Source organism: Carlito syrichta, unplaced genomic scaffold (assembly GCF_000164805.1).
Source record: "Carlito syrichta isolate Samal-C Ts95f unplaced genomic scaffold, Tarsius_syrichta-2.0.1 Scaffold303594, whole genome shotgun sequence".
In the NCBI taxonomy this organism is placed as follows: Eukaryota; Metazoa; Chordata; class Mammalia; order Primates; family Tarsiidae; genus Carlito; species Carlito syrichta.
The window spans coordinates 97,573-115,443 of NW_007247690.1; the positions used below are offsets into that span (position 1 = coordinate 97,573).

General features: G+C 37.7%; 1 protein-coding gene across 1 annotated transcript in view; it reads left to right on the forward strand.

The window, feature by feature from the left end:
* SEMA5A (semaphorin 5A) overlaps nt 1–17,871 on the forward strand; it is a 120,649-nt gene that overhangs the window by 63,921 nt on the left and 38,857 nt on the right. The window lies entirely within an intron of this gene.

Sequence of the window (17,871 nt, forward strand, 5' to 3'; positions counted from 1 at the left end):
TCATAGAGTGAATGGGAGCTTCTTTAACCTTATAAATGATACCTTTTTAAAACTTACCACAAACACCATGATACTTAATGGTGAAAAGTCAGAAGCTTTTCTATTAAAGTCAAGAAAAAGCCAAGAATTTCTGCCAGTGCTGCCATTGTTCAACACTGTATAGTACTGAAGATCACTGTCAATTTAAAGTGAAGAGGCAAAGAAATAAGTGGTAAGGTCAAGAGTACAGATCATTTATCCCAAGGATTCCTTCCAGCTCTCTTGCTTGCATCTCAAAGGTCAGAGGCTATTAGTTAATGACTGGTCATTAAGTGTAGTATGACATACCCTTAACTGCAGCCTTTGCGGCATGACGCCATGCTGAGCCACTGCAGGTGGCCATTGGTGAGGGGTTCTCCACTGGATGGGTTCCTGGCCCCCAACTTATCTGAACCACAGCAGCTTGATCTTCATGTCTTTTTATCTTTTAAAAATTATTTATTGATTAAAGAATTGTTCCATATTTTTAATGATCTTGGACACCATTGAAAAGAGGTTATCTAAAACCATCTAAGGGATGGCAGCTTGTTTTCTGATGCATGGACCACGTTATTGCCATGTTTTTTGACAGATAAAGTACTTTGAGGTCTGATCCTTGCCGAGTGCCTGCTGTGTGATAAATAGCAAGTGTCCAGTGCTTGGCTAGAAATAAAAGAATGAGAAATTGGCAGTTGCTGTCTTCACAAATCTCACAGTCTATTAGGGAGACCCCTGAGCAGACAGGTCACTGGGTATCGCATCCGTCATCAGTACCAGGGTATGGTGGCAGCACAAAAGAAGGAGTAGTGTTTTCAGGTAATTGTAGGAGAATAGGATATCACAGGAAAGGCAACAACTTTGGCAAACACATAAAAGCCTAAAGCCACAGCATCTGTGGGTCTTTGAGGCAGTGCCACGTGGCTAGTATCCAGGCCATGGTGGTAGGAGGGGTTAACACAATGCGGTAGATCAGACTTGTCTAAATATCATAGGAACAAAGCACTTTGGATTTTATTCTGCTGATAATGAGGTGTTGCAGAAATGCAATTAGTACTGCTGAGCCCAATGTTCTTTGAATCTAGCGCCGTGACTTACATATATATATATAAATCTGAATACGGATTTCATGGTGTAATAAAGCCAACTAACCTCCAATACTGAGGAACATTCTAAAGGAAGAAAACTCATTTTTTTTCAATCTCAGTACAAAAGACAGCTTAGATACTTTAGGCATATTTTGTAAGGGCAGATGTTTTTATGTGATCACCCTGTGGAATTTTTTGTCTAAATGAATAGAAATTGAAGTAAACAGTAATCAGTACTCTGGTTTGAATTTTTCAATGTTTCCTAGAAGAGAAAAATGAGTTTAGATGCATCCAGAAAATAGAACTTTAAATATTTCAGCTGCAACATTTTTGATAGGCCTGTAATAGGTTTGAATAAGAAATGCCCCTACCTGATTGAAGAAGCAACATTCTAGAAGAGAAGATTTATACCTACATTTTTTTTTCATTTAGATAATCTTATATATGGGGTACCAATCCTAATCCAGGCATAATGAGGTCCAATGGGAGGCTAAGACTTCACCTTACCTAAACCACTAATGTACACAATCCTGACTTGTACCCCACAACTTTAAAATAAAATTAAATGAAATTTTAAAAAAGATAACCTTATATATGAACTTCCAAATAAGTGATCTCCATTTTATGTTGTTAATTATAAACGTTTGTGTGTGTATAGTGAAGATACAGAGACAGGCTTACAGTCGAGAAATGTTCAGGTTTAAATTACAAGTTTGATTTAAACATCATAAGTATTTTAATTGCACTATAGTCCTCATCTGTGTGAAGACAGCTCTATCAGTTATAACAGCCAGGATCAGGGCCAAGTTTAGAAAGAAAGTGAGTGACGGGTGGGCTTGGTGGCTCAGCCTGTCATCCCAGCACTTTAGGAGGACGAAGCGAGTGGATTACCTGAGGCTGCTGGTTCGAGACCAGCCTGGGCAACGTGGCAACACCTCATCTCTACAAGAAAGAAATAAAAAATTAGCCCGGTGTGGTAGTGTGTGCCTGTAGTTCTGGCTACTTAGAAGGCTGAGGCGGAAGGATCACAGGAACCCAGCATGTCGATGCTGGGGTGGTCGTGAGCGTGCCACTGCACTCCAGCCTGGGTGACTGAATGAGACTCTGACTCAAGAAACAAAAAGTGAGTGACAGTGCTTTTGTTGACCCACACACTTGTAGCAAAGATTCAGATGATGTCCTCACCTCTGGCTGTGTCTGGCTGTTTTCTTGGGTACTTTCTTTAATCAGTTTAATTTTCTATTTTCCATATTACTATACACATGGAAATAGAAAAAAATCCAAGAAAAGTTGGCACAGAGCAGCAGAGCTTTTGCATGAAAAACTAAAATTTAGATTTAAATACATCCACAACGATTCAGGAAATATGTTTAGGTTATGGCAAAAAAAGAAAAGATCAATCCATTTACATTATTGTCAGTAATAAGTTAAAAACTATATTTTGAGTCAGAGTCTCACTCTGTCATCCAGGGTAGAGTGCAGTGGTATAACCACAGCTCTACTTCCTTGGCTTAGGCGATTCTCCCATGTCAGCTTCCTGAGTAACTGGGACTAGAAGCATGCACCACCATACTTAGTTAATTTTTTTTTTTCTTAGAGACAAGATCTTGCTATGACTAGGCTGATCTCAAACTCCTGGGCTCAAGCAATCTTCTTGCCTCAGCCTCCCAAAGTGCTGGGATTATAGGCTTACGCCACCACACTCGGCCAGTAATAAGTAAATATCATTATAACCCCAAGACCTAAATAAAATATTAAGCTAAGTTCTGAGAGAGAAAGTTATACATCTTATAAATACATTCATCAGCAGTGGACATAAACAAATTATTGTGTTATGATGCGAAGTCATTTAGAAAGACTATTTGTTTTTGTGAGAAAACAAATACATCTTTTTTGCTGTCAGAATGAGGAATTTCTTGTTAATATTGCTCCCAAGTTTGTAAGGGGAGTTGATGGAATTGGTATTGGAGAACAAGAGCCCCGCCCAGGTTGTAGGCTTTGGAATTAACCTTGTCCATCAGTTGTGACCACATGTTCTGGGCAATCCACCCTCATACTTGGCTCTTTTCATTTGGATTATTGCTGGGACATTGTGCACACATCTTGAGCATTCATAAAACTAGGATCCAAAGACTTTTAACCTTTTAAAAAAAAAAAATAACTGTACTTAACTATTTTGACAGCTTACTATTTTAACTAGTAGGTTTTTTATTTTTTATCACCAAGACTTGCAACTTTTCTTAGAGTGGTTAAGATTGTACTATGGTTTTCCTTTTGTTTCCTGTTTGAAAAGATATCCCATTATTAAAGCATGGATAATTTAGCTAGAATTAGTTGCTCAAGGCAGCTAAAGTACTGTGTGTGTCACCCCTCTGTTGCCACAATCTCAGAGAAGACAAATGCAACTTTGTATGAAACAGCTCCTTCTGTTAGACACAGAGTCCCAAGCCAGGTAGTTCAAGAGATTGGCCTGAGTGTCAACTACTATGTCTCGGTGTTATGTAACATCAAGTTTCTCCTGTATCTTATCTCCTGTCATAAGTGGTTGGTGTGGGACTTAGGGTGCTTCCACATGTCTCCTTTAAACTTCACAAGTTTATTTTTACTGCCAGTGTCTAAACTCCCCGAGGATATGGCTCAGCATCTTGTACATGGTAACTTTTCCAACAGTGATGACTGAAAGATGGATGGATAAATAGATGGATGGATGACTGTGTGTGTGGATGGGTGTATGGAGGGAAAACACAATACTTCTATGTTCATAAATGTGTTGTAAATGAAAATTATCATCTAGCAATATTAATTTGACTCTTCATTTCAAAATACAAATATTTAAATTAAGATATTTGGTTCATTATTTGTAAGCTTTGGCAGGAAACATTCATGAGGTAATAGGAATATAATTAAGTATCTTGAGTTATTTTTTAAAAGCTATTTAAAAATCCTTCTTTAAGAGAAACATAATTTTCCATAGTAAATTGGTCAAAAAAAAAAAGAGCAAAAATATGCAGTCCCCTGGAACTTACATTATAGGAAAAATATTTTGATAAAGCGTGTGTTTTCCAATTCCCAGATCCATTAAATGATGAAATCCCAGCACAGAGAGTCAAGAAAACAGCCAAGAGTTCCAAATATTTCCATACAATGAAATGAAATGTCACAAGGACTTTGACCTTAGCTGTGAATGTTCCAAATACATTATTCATGATGTGAGAACTTTGGATTAAATAATCTTTCTATTGCTATCTTTTAGGGAATGAAATCTTGAATACTTATTTAAGGAGTGTGACTTGATAAAAAAACAGCTTCGTGTAAACTCAGATAAGAGAAAATTTAGAAGATAATAATTTTCCCCAGATGATCATATCACAGAGGTAGTGAAATGATATACATGAAGCTTGGATGCAAGTTAAATTTAGACACATTTTCCCAGTTAGAGAAATCCATCCTGCTGTGTGTAGCCTTAGATTGATAATTGTGGGTTATTGTGACCATCCATATTTTCTTGGGAGAAAGAATAATTCATCTGGAGGCCATCTTTGGAGAATCCCCAACGCTTTCCTGTTCTATATGCCATCTTTGTTTCCAGGACTCTGTGTGGACCAAAGATGCCATGGGTATCAAGTTCACTATAAACATTTTATTTCATTCAATGCTTCCATATCATCATCATCCTGTGTTTCTTTCTATCCCCATTTTACAGATGAGAAAGCTGAGGTACTAGTTTAAAGTATTGAACAAAGTAGAACCACTGAACAGATTCTGGTGGACTTTCTGGGTTATCATACAGGGACATGAACTTGGAAGTGAGCAGAGAGATTCATGGTTTATAATGGCCCACCTGTTAATGAACTCAGAAGAGATGTCAAGACTGAAGAGCCAACTCCTTATGCCAAACACACTCACTAGAAAGTTAATCACCCACCAACAGTCTTAAAGGAGGTGGATATTTTAGATAACTCTTCTTGGTAAAATATGGAACCGATGGGCTAAGATTTTGTGAACATAAGACAACATCTTCAGTCTTTCAAATTCTAGTTATGTTTGGCCGAAGAGGGATAACTTCCATACAATCTCAAAACTTTAAGTACACAGGAGATCCCCAATGTACAAACAAATTTTGTTCTGGGAACACATTTGTGAGTATGATTTGTAAGTCCAGCAAAATCAGTCTAGGTATCCAACTAACACAATTGGCTGTATAGTATTACATGTATTTTACAGGCTATACTAACACCTGATGAAGATAAACAATACATAAAGAAACACAGATGTATATTGTCGAAGTTCATAACTTGAAGGTTTGTATGTATGGGACTTATTGTACATTCCTGTTTTTAGTTTTGAATTAGTGAAGGTGATTGAAGGATCAGTCATACAACAACGAAATTGCTGTCACCTTTTGAGAAGTTGTTTGGGTCCACATAGCATCTCTCAGAGTTTATTGCAAAAATACTGCAATAAACTCTGAGAAAAGGGGCTCCAAGATCAGCTCTGAGCACTCATTTGAAGAAAGTCATTTAACTCTGTTTAAACTGAGGCTTTTCAGTCTTTTTTGACAACAGATGCCTTTCCTGTAACACTCATCAGCATCCCACAGAGGCACACTTTGGGAAAAACTCCTTCATGGTGTGAGTAGAACACCATTTTAAATTCTGTTTATGCCCTTAAAGCAAAAAGGTACTTACCCAACACATTTTACCCATACATAGTGAACAAAAATCCAGAGCGCTAATAGAATTGATGAAGTCGATGTACAAATCGATTGTCAACACATGCATATTTTGTTACTGTTCTGTAAAGTTTAGTTCACAAACATTAAAGCTGAATCGTATTAAGCACCTCAGTAAAGCATGAATTGCAACAACTAACTTCAACTTGTTAGATAACCTACGGGATTCTCATCAACACCTTGAAATTCGTATGTTTTATTAAAAACAAATAATGGCTATTTAAAAATTGTAACTAAAGCTTTCTCATGAAAAAGAAGTGGAGGAATATCATAGTAAGATGATGAATTTTTTACTTGGAAAATTCCTTGCCACTGGGAGACCATATATCAGAGGCAAAGGAGGCAGGAGATAAGAAAATCCAACTTTATTTCAATCATTAAATACATAGAATCTTTGGAGTATTGGAAGAAAATCGAGACTGTGGAATGGATTATTTTTCAATAAATATATGTTTACATGGGTGCATATTCAAGTTTTGTTGCTATATAACAAATTAGCACAAAATTAGTGGTTTAAAACAACACACATTTATTATCCAACCATTCCATGGGTCAGATTCTGGGCAGAATTTAACTACTTCCTCTGCTCAGCCTGTCTCACAGGCTGAAAGTGAAGTGTCACCTAGAACTGCAAACTTTCCTGTGGCTCAAGGCTCCCTCTCAAGTCCATTGGCTGTTTGCAGAACTCAGTTCCTTGTGGTTTGGGGACTTAGGTCTGAGGCTTTCTGCTGACTGTAGTCTGGAGGTCATTTTCAGCCCTCAGGCTGCCCTTAGTCCTCACTGTGTACACCTCTACCCCACCACCCATCCCCCTCACACACATATACAACATTCTTCAAAGCTAGCAAGAAAATCTCTTACTAGTTCACTATGGGGAGGTCATGGATTATGTAACTTGATAGAGTGTGATCTCACCATCTACACAGGACCCACCAACATTCTTCTTTTTTAATTTTTATTTTATTATAAAGATGTGGTGTACAATTCAGGGTCAAGTATACAAACATTAATTATGTAGGTACCCTTGTTGATGAGGTATGCCCCTCCCTCCCCTAGCAGTTTCCCTCAACTGCCAATCCCACCCTCCATCCCATGCAACATTTTAGCGTGACAAGAATTTACAGGAAGTGATACCAGATGGTGGGGATTTTCGGACTTCTTAGAATCCCACCTACCACTGTGTGAGAGTGGATGCTTACTGTCAGAACACCCTTCAGATCAGGGCTGCAGCACAATCAAGGAATCAATGTGCAAGTGACAGACAGGAAATAGACCAGCTATTCTGAAGGCTCCACCATGGTCCCTGAAGACACACAGACCCACATGTCTGATGAAATGCAGAAGAAACCTGAATTGTGTAAACCACATCACTAAGCCTGAGTTTTCATGAGGCACTTTAGGAATTTTACCAATTGAATATGCCAGTAGAAGACGATGCTACCTTTCTGTTTTGTCTTAAGTTCTGTCAGTTGTACAGAGCAGGATTTTCAAAAAAAAAAAAAAAAAGGTCTCCAAATAATCTAAGAGAAGAAAATCACATTTAGCTTCTTTGCAATGGATGGTAAAGTAAACCAAGTTGGCATTTACAAGTATTTGTCAATATGATGTGATTCACATTTCCTCTTTGTACTACTGTTTCTCAAAAACTCAAGACTTAAAAATTTTGGAAACTAATTTATACATAAAATATTAACTTGTCATAGACAAATCACCAGATATTCATAAATTGTTTACTATTAGTGGTCTATGTTACTAAAATAATCACTTTTAATGCAATACATTTTTTTTTCAACTAGTTGTCTGCCAAGGCCATAAGAGTATGGTTTTACCCCATGTCTGCAATAACTAGTATATTGTTTCAATTTTATTTCACATTTTCATGTCAAGAAATAGAACCACTTTGGTTCATACAAGTGTGATTATGTGACTGTAACAATCACATACAAATCAAATCTTATCATTATAGGGAGTATTTCTTTTCTTAAATCCTATTTTTCTTATTGTTGTATATGTATGGACACACACACACACACACACACATATACACAGATGAGGTCATTTTCTGGTACAACAGCAGACCAGGATTTATTGCCTTTTTTGTCCTTAAAATAATCTGGGATGACTACCCTCATGCATTATTGTATAAGCAAATCCTTGAGCAGTTCTGTCAAAGCTTAAATCTTTTTTTTTTTTTTTTGAGTTGGAGTCTCACTCGGTTGCCCAGACTGGAGTGCAGTGGCCGCTTCCGGCCACCGCAGCCTCGCCTGCTGGGCTCCGGCAATCCTTCCACCTCAGCCTTCCAAGTAGCCGGAATTACAGGCGCACACTACCACGCCCGGCTGATTTTTTGATTTATTGTAGAGATGAGGTCTCGCTGCCCAGGCGGGTCTCGAACCCGCGGGCTCAGGCAATCCACTCACCTCAGCCTCCCAAAGGCGCGGGATTACAGGCTGAGCCACCGAGCCCAGCTAAAGCTTAAATCTTAAATAACACATTTTTACTTGGGTTTTTGTTATTTATTCTAGTTCTTCCAAAATTCTAAATAAAAACTCTGTTCAAATTATTATTATGTCTTCAAGCACGTATATTACATTTAAACAATTTTTTTTCTTTTAGAGAATGGAAGTAAGGGATGGATGTCTTTGCTCAAGGTTACCCATTTCAATTTGAGATTGAGAAAGAAACTTTTCCCCCAATGATAGGTATTCACTTCTAGCTAACAGTATTTTCTCCTCTCATTGCAAGGTGTTCTCCAGAAAAAATGTATCTGAATTCTTGAGTTTTGCTCTCAGAGAGTGAGAATTTAAAGGCATTACAGTGAGAAAATAAAATAAATAGATAGATTTTCTCATTTGAGATGTAACTTTATGGAGGCAAAAGTGCCCACAAATCACAGCTTCTGTAATAAAGATTTCCAACGACAGCACTGATTTTCTTATTCTCTTGAGCTTTCAGCAGTGTTATAAAAAGGAATGCCTAAAATAATGGTGTGAGGAGGAAATTCAATTCCATAACTCCATTTTTGTGTACACACACATCCCCCTGCACACACATATACACCATGGCATTTTTAATAAGAAAAGAAGAAAAGTTCTTACTAACAATTCCTTCCTTCCTTCCTTCCTCCCTCTTTTTTTCTTTTTCTTTCTCTCTTCCTTCCTTACTCTCTTTCTTTCTTTCTTTCCCTTTCTCTCCTCTCTCCCCCACCCCCTCACTTTTTCTGCGCTTAGAAGAATTAGGATGCTGGTTGAAAGTAAACGCACCCATCGAAGCCCCTGAAATATCTGGCTCATTTGTCCTTTTTTAGAGCCAGTGGTGGTACCAGTCACCCAATGGGGACAGAAGGTTTCTTCAGTCCCAGGTTTTGCCCTTGAAAAGCTCATGGGCTTGGGAGATGCTCATGCAAACAGAAGGCATAGTAAAGGCTTATCAGTATGGCATAATAAGTTGTGTAGAGAGTACTGTAGCTATTCAGAGGAAACCTGCTGAAATGCCAGCAATTACTGCATGGAAGAGTGTGATTCTGGATAATTTTCTTTGTAAAACGATTCACTTTTTTGTTACAATATTGTTTTCATAATTTTCTCTAAAACATGTCTTATTGTATTCTGTTGCACTATTACTAGTAGCAGTAGTAGAAATAAATCAGGAACAGTTTTTTAAAAATCTCTAAATTATTAGCCTCTCTTCAAAGTAATTAGTGTAAACTGAGTTTGTCTCATTTTTTGGAAATAGAGTCTTTTCATTTTCTATGAACCAGATCCAAATACATGCACTGAATTTTTATTTGGGACAGCTTAGTACCCCGTAGACAGTCATAATGTTTATGAATGAAAAGAGAATTATTGCTTCCTTTCAACAAGGATGATTTTAGTTTTTTTTTCTTTCTTAATTGCACTGTCTAGAGTCTGTAGTATAATGTTGAATAAAGGTGGTAAGGACACATATTCTTGCCTTGTTTCTGATCTAAAGAGGAAAGCAGGCAGACTAACCATTTTGAAGTAGGCTACTACCTGTATTATTTTAATAGCTATCCTTCATGAGATTTAGGAAGTGTATTTCTATTCCTAGTTGATTGAGTTTTAATTTATAAACTAATTGTTTGCATCAGCTGAGATGATTATATGGGTTTATCTTCTATCCAGTTAGCATGGTGAATTACATTAATTGAATTCCTAACATTAACTCAGCCTTGTATCCCTGACATAATCCCCACTGAATCATGAGATATTAACATTTTTTTATATTAGGAAGTTTAATTTTATTAAAGTCACATTCAGAATTTTAACATCTAAGTTCTTGAGGAATACTTGCCAGTATTTTTCTATAATTCTAATGTCTTTGGTTTTGACATGAAAGTTGGCTTCACGGAATAACTTGGGATATACTGTCTTGTTTTCAGTTAGTTATCTACAAATTTTGTGTATGTTGCAGCTGGTATGTTACCATGACCTTTTTCTTATCTCTTCCAGGTCTATACTTAGTATGTACATACTTCTAGCTCCTTGAACACATGGGATACAGTTATAATCACTGTTTTGATATTCTTAAGTACAGATTCTTGTCATCTGTGTCACATCTGCATCAGTTTCATTTGACTGATTTTTCTCTTCATTATAGGTTGTGTTTTGCGGCCTCTTTGCATACTTGGTAATTTTAGATTGACTGCATTGTGAATTGGCTGCAGGACATTGCTAGAAACTTTTGCTGTCTGGAATTCCCTTTGGGGACGTGATTGAGTTACATGAAACCAGTTTGATGGTTTTGATTCTTGCTGTTAGGCTTAGTTAGTTGGAATCGGAGTCACATTCAGTCTGGGGTAATTTTCATCCACTGTGAAGTCAAGTCCCTTCTTGGTTTCTAGATGCTACCCCATAAATTATGAAGTTTCTTTACTCTTACTCTTTGGAGCAAGAGCTATTTTATTCAATTGAATACTTGAGGGGCAATCTCTGTGGTATTATCTTTGTGCAGCTCTCTCCTTTCCAAAAAATCCAACTTTGTCCTTCCTCAGTTCCCAATTTTGTCTTGCTGGATTTCTGCTCCCCCTGCCATGGTCTGGCAGCCTTCTCGAGGCTTAGGTTGTGATGCGCATGGGCGTTCCCCTCATCGTTTCCCATCACTTAGTGATCACTGTCCTTCATTGCTTGTTACTCCATATTGGTGGAAAGTAGATGTCACTTTGTGAACATGTAAATGTAACCTACTCCCTTCCTTTATACATCTTCCTTACTATACTAACTTATAGGGCTTCCTATTAATCTTTGCTCTGTTTGCCACAGGCTCTTGGCATCATAAATCTACTTTCATATATATGCGTCAGTGTTTTGGCTCTTTGCAAGTACAGTTGAATTACTTTGTTATTTCTTTAACGTAGAATGGTTTTCTATCTCAGCATGCCAAGCCTAGTTACTGAAAGAGATCTTGATAAATACATATGGAAACCATAAGTATTCCATATGAGAATAAATTTGGCTTATATATTCAACTATTGATGAGATTATTTTAAGGATAATTTTCATATTTCATGCTGAGCATATGAAATAAAAATCCTGCTTGGACTGTCTCCATCTCTCTGTTTTAGTTTCTATGAAATAGAAGATATTTCAGTTTTTTCAAATGAGAATAGCAAAATAGAAGTTTCCACTTAACTATTTAAGTTTGTTTTCCAAATTTATGCAGATTCCACATGAATAAGCTTATCTGTTACTTGATCAACATGACTTATCCATTCACCAAACAAATAGTGTTGCTATGCTCAAGACTGGGTGATATCAAATAAATATAACAAAGGTCTTACTTTTGACAAACTTGCAGTCTATCATTAAAGGCAGAATGATACATAGGCAATTAAGCTTTATGAAATACATGCTATGGTTCTGTCAACCAATCCTGCAGTGATGGTGACCAAAATTAGAAGAAAGTCAATTAAGATGGGGAGTAGAGAATGAATGCAAGAGACTATATCTGTAGAATTTGGTATAGAAGAAAGGGAGAACCGACAGTATCTCCCAGGCTTCCAGATTAAACATTTGTTTTTTTGAATTGGAGTCTCACCCTGTCCCCCAGGCTGGAGTGCAGTGGCATGCTCATGGTCACCCTAGCATCGACCTGCTGGGCTCCAGTGATCCTTCTGCCTCAGCCTTTCAAGTAGTCAGAACTACAGGTGTGCGCTACCATGCCTGGCTAATTTTTTGTTTATTGTAGAGATGAGGTCTCACCAAGTTGCCTGGGCTGGTCTCGAACCCGTGGGCTCAAGCAAGCTACTCGCCTCGGCCTCCCAAAGTACTGGGATTATGGGCTGAGCCACTGAGCCCCAGATTTAACTTGTAAATGGATGGTTTTATTACTGTTGACTAAGGTAGATAATACTTGGTGAACGTATTTGGAAGAATTGCTTAAAATTTCTTTAGTAACCATTTTTACCTAATATTTTTTACCAGAATATGAACAACCCTATGTGAAAAATCATAGTAATGAGTTCCCTGATATCCTTTTTAATATCATTTTTTTATTTAGTAACAAATGCAATGTTCAAGTTACAATAGTCCTCCAGTAAACTGTAGCAGACATATTCAGTTAAGCCATGTAAGTGATCGCAATGGAACTGAATCACTTCATAATTTTGGTCATTAATGTAAAACAGATTGGCCATGCCACTTCTTACCATTTCACAATTTGATAATTCAAGTGAATGCATTATAATCAAACCTTGAAGAGCAGTTAAAAGGAGAAGTCCTGAGTCTTAAGTTAAACTGTATATTATGAGGAAATAAAAACATAAGACCAGCCTTTGTTATTAGAGGAGTAGGTCAAATGAGTCTGAACTGATCTTCCTCAGACATGAGCTGTGCCCACCACTGTGACATGTGATGCTCTGTCATACTGAGACCAGCACATAGACACCAACACAGACACTTGAGCCAGCTTTCGAATACATTTGTCACTTGTATGTTTCAAAAAAAAAAAATTGAACTTCATATTGGGAGTACACTCTAGGACTGTTTATGAATACATAGGGTCTTACTGTTTTGTAGGTAATGTTGAACTTTTTAATGCCTAAAGACCAGCACCTTCTAAGCAGAGGTTCATAAACTATAAACTGTACATGTTTTGAGTCCATTTCACCAAGAAGTTTCTTGGACACTTGCCCAGGTAGAAAGGGAAGCGTGGTGGTGGCCTATGGCATTCTCAATCGAGGGGTAGCAGCACCCCCACACCCTAGGCACAAAAGACCCAAGATAAGGGTTTATTGTTTTCCTGTCACGTGGTCTCCATTCCAGTGAAAAAGAGAGCACACGCATGTTGTGCCTAGCTTTTCACACGACTGGGTTTACGGCATTCATTGGGGTTTTTTTATTTAAGAGGCAGCATTCAAAAGATGCCGTAATAAAAGATGCTATAAACAAAGGAAAATGAAGTCATCTATCTTTCTAGTATTTGTCGATATGGAGATGGTGTGGGCCAGGAGGAATGGTTGAAGGGTATTAAATCAAAAAAGCAGCGATAATTGCTTTACATATTTTCTAAATGTTAAAAGCCTGTGATGTCACCAACAGGAAGAACTCCCGAGTATTTTCCATTGTAAAAAAATCAAAATAAGCCGGGTTCGGTGGCTCAGCCTGTAATCCCACGCCTTTGGGAGACTGAGGTGAGTGGATTGCCTGAGCCCGCGGGTTCGAGACCCGCCTGGGCAGTGAGACCTCATCTCTACAATAAATCAAAAAATCAGCCAGGCATGGTAGCGCATGCCTGTAATTCTAGCTACTGGGAAGGCTGAGGCGGAAGGATCGCCGGAGCCCAGCGGCCAAGGCTCCAGTCTGGGCAACAGAGTGAGACTCCAACTCAAAAATAAATAAATAGATAGATAGGTAAATAAATACAAATAAAAATAAAATAAGTTGCATTGTGAGTAAAGAAACTTAGAATAATTAGAACAGCACAAAATAAAGATTGTGTTAGGCTTCCAGGTGAAGCTGGTGGTGTGGACACACATGACTACCTTCTATCTTACTGGAAACTTGCTAATACAATATTAAAGGTATTGTGTTTTCTTGTTATACACCCACAAAGACAGAAAAAATGAAATAGAAGGAATCATATTTTTTTTTAAAGTGGAATCTGGAAGCATGTCCAAGGAGTGAACTAAAATCTAGTAGAGGGGAGCTATGCAGAGAAAAGTTTACGTAGTTGCTGACCAACACTAGTTTTCAGAAAGGTCTGCTTGCAAGCGTGGCTGTTGACTGGCATCTGGGAAGATGGGTTTCAGGAAGCTTGCCACCATTCCTAGACTGATGAAAATGGTTCACTGTGCCTAAACTGCAAAAACAATTTGATGTATACTGAACACTTGCCTTCCTTAGGGGAATCCAGACATTTGGTACACGGTGCACAGACATGCTTACATGTCTAGACCCCAGTAAAAACCATGAGCACTGAGTCTCCAGTGAGCTTTTCTGATAGACAGTATTTCCCGTGCATTGTCACAACTGGTTTCTGGGAGAACTGATTGCTGAGAGGCTCTTGATTGTGTTTAGTTTTGTCTGGATTTTTTTTTTTTTTTTTTTTTTTTTTTTTGCTGAAGTTGCTTTGTAGTCTTCCACTGTAATAAATTATAGCTGAGAGCACGACCATATGCAGAGTCCTGTGAATCCTGCTGTCTAATCACAGAAGCCAGCATACATACATAATAAGAATTACCTCATTTCACACCTAAGACTCCTCAGAGAGCTCAGGAATCAGCAGCCCATTTTCTCTGTTAGTAGCAAAATAACATTTGAATGGCATCTGTTTAAGAAGCTGTCAGACCCCCAGACCTCTCCACCAATCCACCAGGGGGCCTAGACCTGCTCTGTCTGGCAAATACAAGTTCCTTCTCTGGAAGGAGGAACAGAGTCTCTGGACCTCTGGGAACTGGACTGAGTTGAATGCGTGCTTTGGCACTGAAAATGGGGAAGTAAGAGAGAAAAAAAAGTGCTAAACACAGAGAGCCTGGCTCCCTACCTCCACTTGGTGCCAAGGATCCTGGCTGGCTCAGCCTCCACCATCCAGGCAGGGCAAAGCAGGGCAGGGAACTGAAGCAATCATCTCAGGGATGGATCCCTGAAAAGTCCAGCAAGAAAAGTTTAAGATTCTGACAGTCTTCTTCATCTAAAGAATCCAATCAGATCCAACCATGGTCTACAATCTTCTCTCTGTCAAGATATTCCAGTTAAACTTTTTACACCTCTACTCTAAATATGAGGGGGAAATCAAGAATGTCTAGACATCAGAAGAAATACTCTAATATGAAAAAGATCCAAACAAGCAAAGAAAAACCATCATCATGGAGGATACAGAAGCTATGAAGAGAGAATAAAACCTCAAAATAATTTTTATCATTAGTGTACTCAAATCAGAGAAAGTAATGTGAAAAGCAAAATGACTTTTGAAAATTTATGTAATAAAAGAGATGAAAATCCCAATAATGATTTTGGAATATAATGTTGAGGAAATCTCCCAGAAAGCAGAGAAAAAAAAAAATTGTGACAAGACAGAAGATATGAGTTAAATGATAAGAAATTGTAAATGGGTCAAGCAGTTCATATCCAAGCAATAGGGCTTACAGCAAGAAAAAAAGAGGGGAAAAATGGAGGAGACGAAATAATATGGAAATCATTAAGACAATTTCCAAGACAAAAGACTTGAATTTATAGATTAAAATAGTTTACCAAAATGATTCAAACTTTAGTACATAATCATGCTATTTGAGAACTCTGGGGAAAAAAATTCTTAAAAGCTGCGGAAAAATCTTGTTTTAAAGATCACATATAGAGGATAAGAAATCGGACTGGCTTTATATTTCTTAAGAGCAACAATGAATGATAGAACACATGAAGCATTTCATTCGATTCTGAAGGGGAATTACTCTTAATTTAAAATTTCTACTGAACTTCTAAGTCAAGTTTGAGGGTAGTGTAAAGATGTTTCATGATAATAACAAAGCATCACATGTTTGCTTTTCAATACACTTCTTTAGAATGGCACTGCAGGATGCACTCCAGCAAGTGGAAGGTCAACTAAGATGAAGATTTGTAATATAAGAAACAAAAGATTGAACACATGGAAGAAGAAAAGGAAGCCTAAGTATGAAGCTGTGGAGTAATCTAGGACAAGTATTCTTCAACAAGCACACAGTTGCCAAGCGACATTGGAATGTGTCAGGAAATTCTCTCAGGAAATTCATTTTATTTTAATTTATGTTATTTTTTATTATAGAGATATGGTGTATAAGTGAAGGTTAACTACATATTTAGGCAGCATGCAGGTGAAGTTTGGCCTTTCAACCGGCTCTCCTTCCCCCTGTAGTGGACCTAGTATTCTTTGTGTTGTCATGTACCCTTCCACCTCCCTCCCTCCCTTCCTTTCCAGCAGTGCCCAACAACTGCCAATCTCTCCTTTGTGGTCATGCAATTATTGTTCAGGACTCACTTATGAATGAGAACATGTGGTATTGTTCTTTGATAGTTCTGTGATCACCTAGTATGATGGTCTTCAGCTCCATCCAATTTGCTGCAATGTCCGTAATTTTGTTCTTTTTTATGGCTGTGTAATACTCTATCATGTATATGTAACCACATTTTCTCTATTCTACTTTTGATGGGCAGTAGGGTTGGTTTCGTGTCTTTGCTATTGTGAATAGTGCAGCTATAAACATGAATGTGCAACTGCCTTTTTGATGGAGTGATTTATGTTCCTCCAGGTATATTCCCAGAAGAGAGATTGCTGAATCATATGGAAGGTCAATTTTTACTTCTTTTAGGAATTGCCACACTGTTTTCCATAGAGGTTGAACTAACTTGCACTCCCACCAATAGTGTAGAAGCATTCTCTTTTCACTGCACCTACACCAGCATCTGTTGTTTTTGGAATTATTAATGATAGCCATCCTTACTGGAGTTAGGTGGTATCTCATTGTAATTTTAATTTAGGCTGAGCATTGTTTTTCATGAGTCTGTTGGCTGCTTGTATGTCTTCTTTTGAGAAGTGTCTGTTTATGTCTTTTGCCCATTTTTTTAATGGGAGTGTTTGTTTTTTTCCTTTCACTTTATTTGAGTTCCTTGTAGATTGTGGATCCTGGATGTTAGGCCCTTGTCAGATGCATAGTTTGCAAATATTTTTTCTCATTCTGTGGATTTTCTCTTTATTCTCCTAATGGTTTCTTATGCTGTGCAAAAATTTTTCAGTTTGATGAGGTCACACTTATATACCTAAGCTTTTATGTCATTCGCTTTTGAGAACTCAGTCAAGAATTGGTTGCCTACTCTGATATGCATAAGGGTGTTTCCTATTTTTTCTTCTAGGATTTTTATAGTGTGAGGTTTTACATTTAGGTCTTCAAACTATTTAGAGTTGATTTTTATATATGGTGATAGGTAGGGGTCCAGTTTCATCCTTCTCCATGTTGTCAAACAGTTTTCCAGCACTATTCGCTAAATAAATCCCTCAGAGGGATTTATTTAGGGATATGCAATTGGTGCAGTTCCTGTTGTATCTGAATTACCTGATGGATGGTGAATCAATGACACGTTTATAGAAAGTAAAAAACAACTTGCCAAAAATAAGAGAACCATTGACTTGGAATGGAAGGGAACTGGATGAGAAACATAAATCAATGACAATTTACCATATCACTCTGATATGGATAGTGTCCACCTAATGATAAGCACACAGATTGGATTTTGATCTAGCCAGCATTACAGTGTAATTATATGAAGATGTTGGGAGACAAAAAGTCTACAATAATGAGGTAGGCACAGGGTGTGGGTAGGAAGTAAAGCGTGAAAGTCTCTTTTTCCATTCTGTGCAGTTAATGAAAATAACACTAATACTGGAATATTGGAGTTGTCAGCTCTATGGAGATAAGCATCAACATATGCAACTGAAAGAGATAGAGACAGGATAGAGCAGTTCTCTGATTTTATAATAAAGCTTAAAGAGTGATTTATATGTGTAACATTGCAAGACATTTTTACAAGTATAGCCATAACTAGGTGT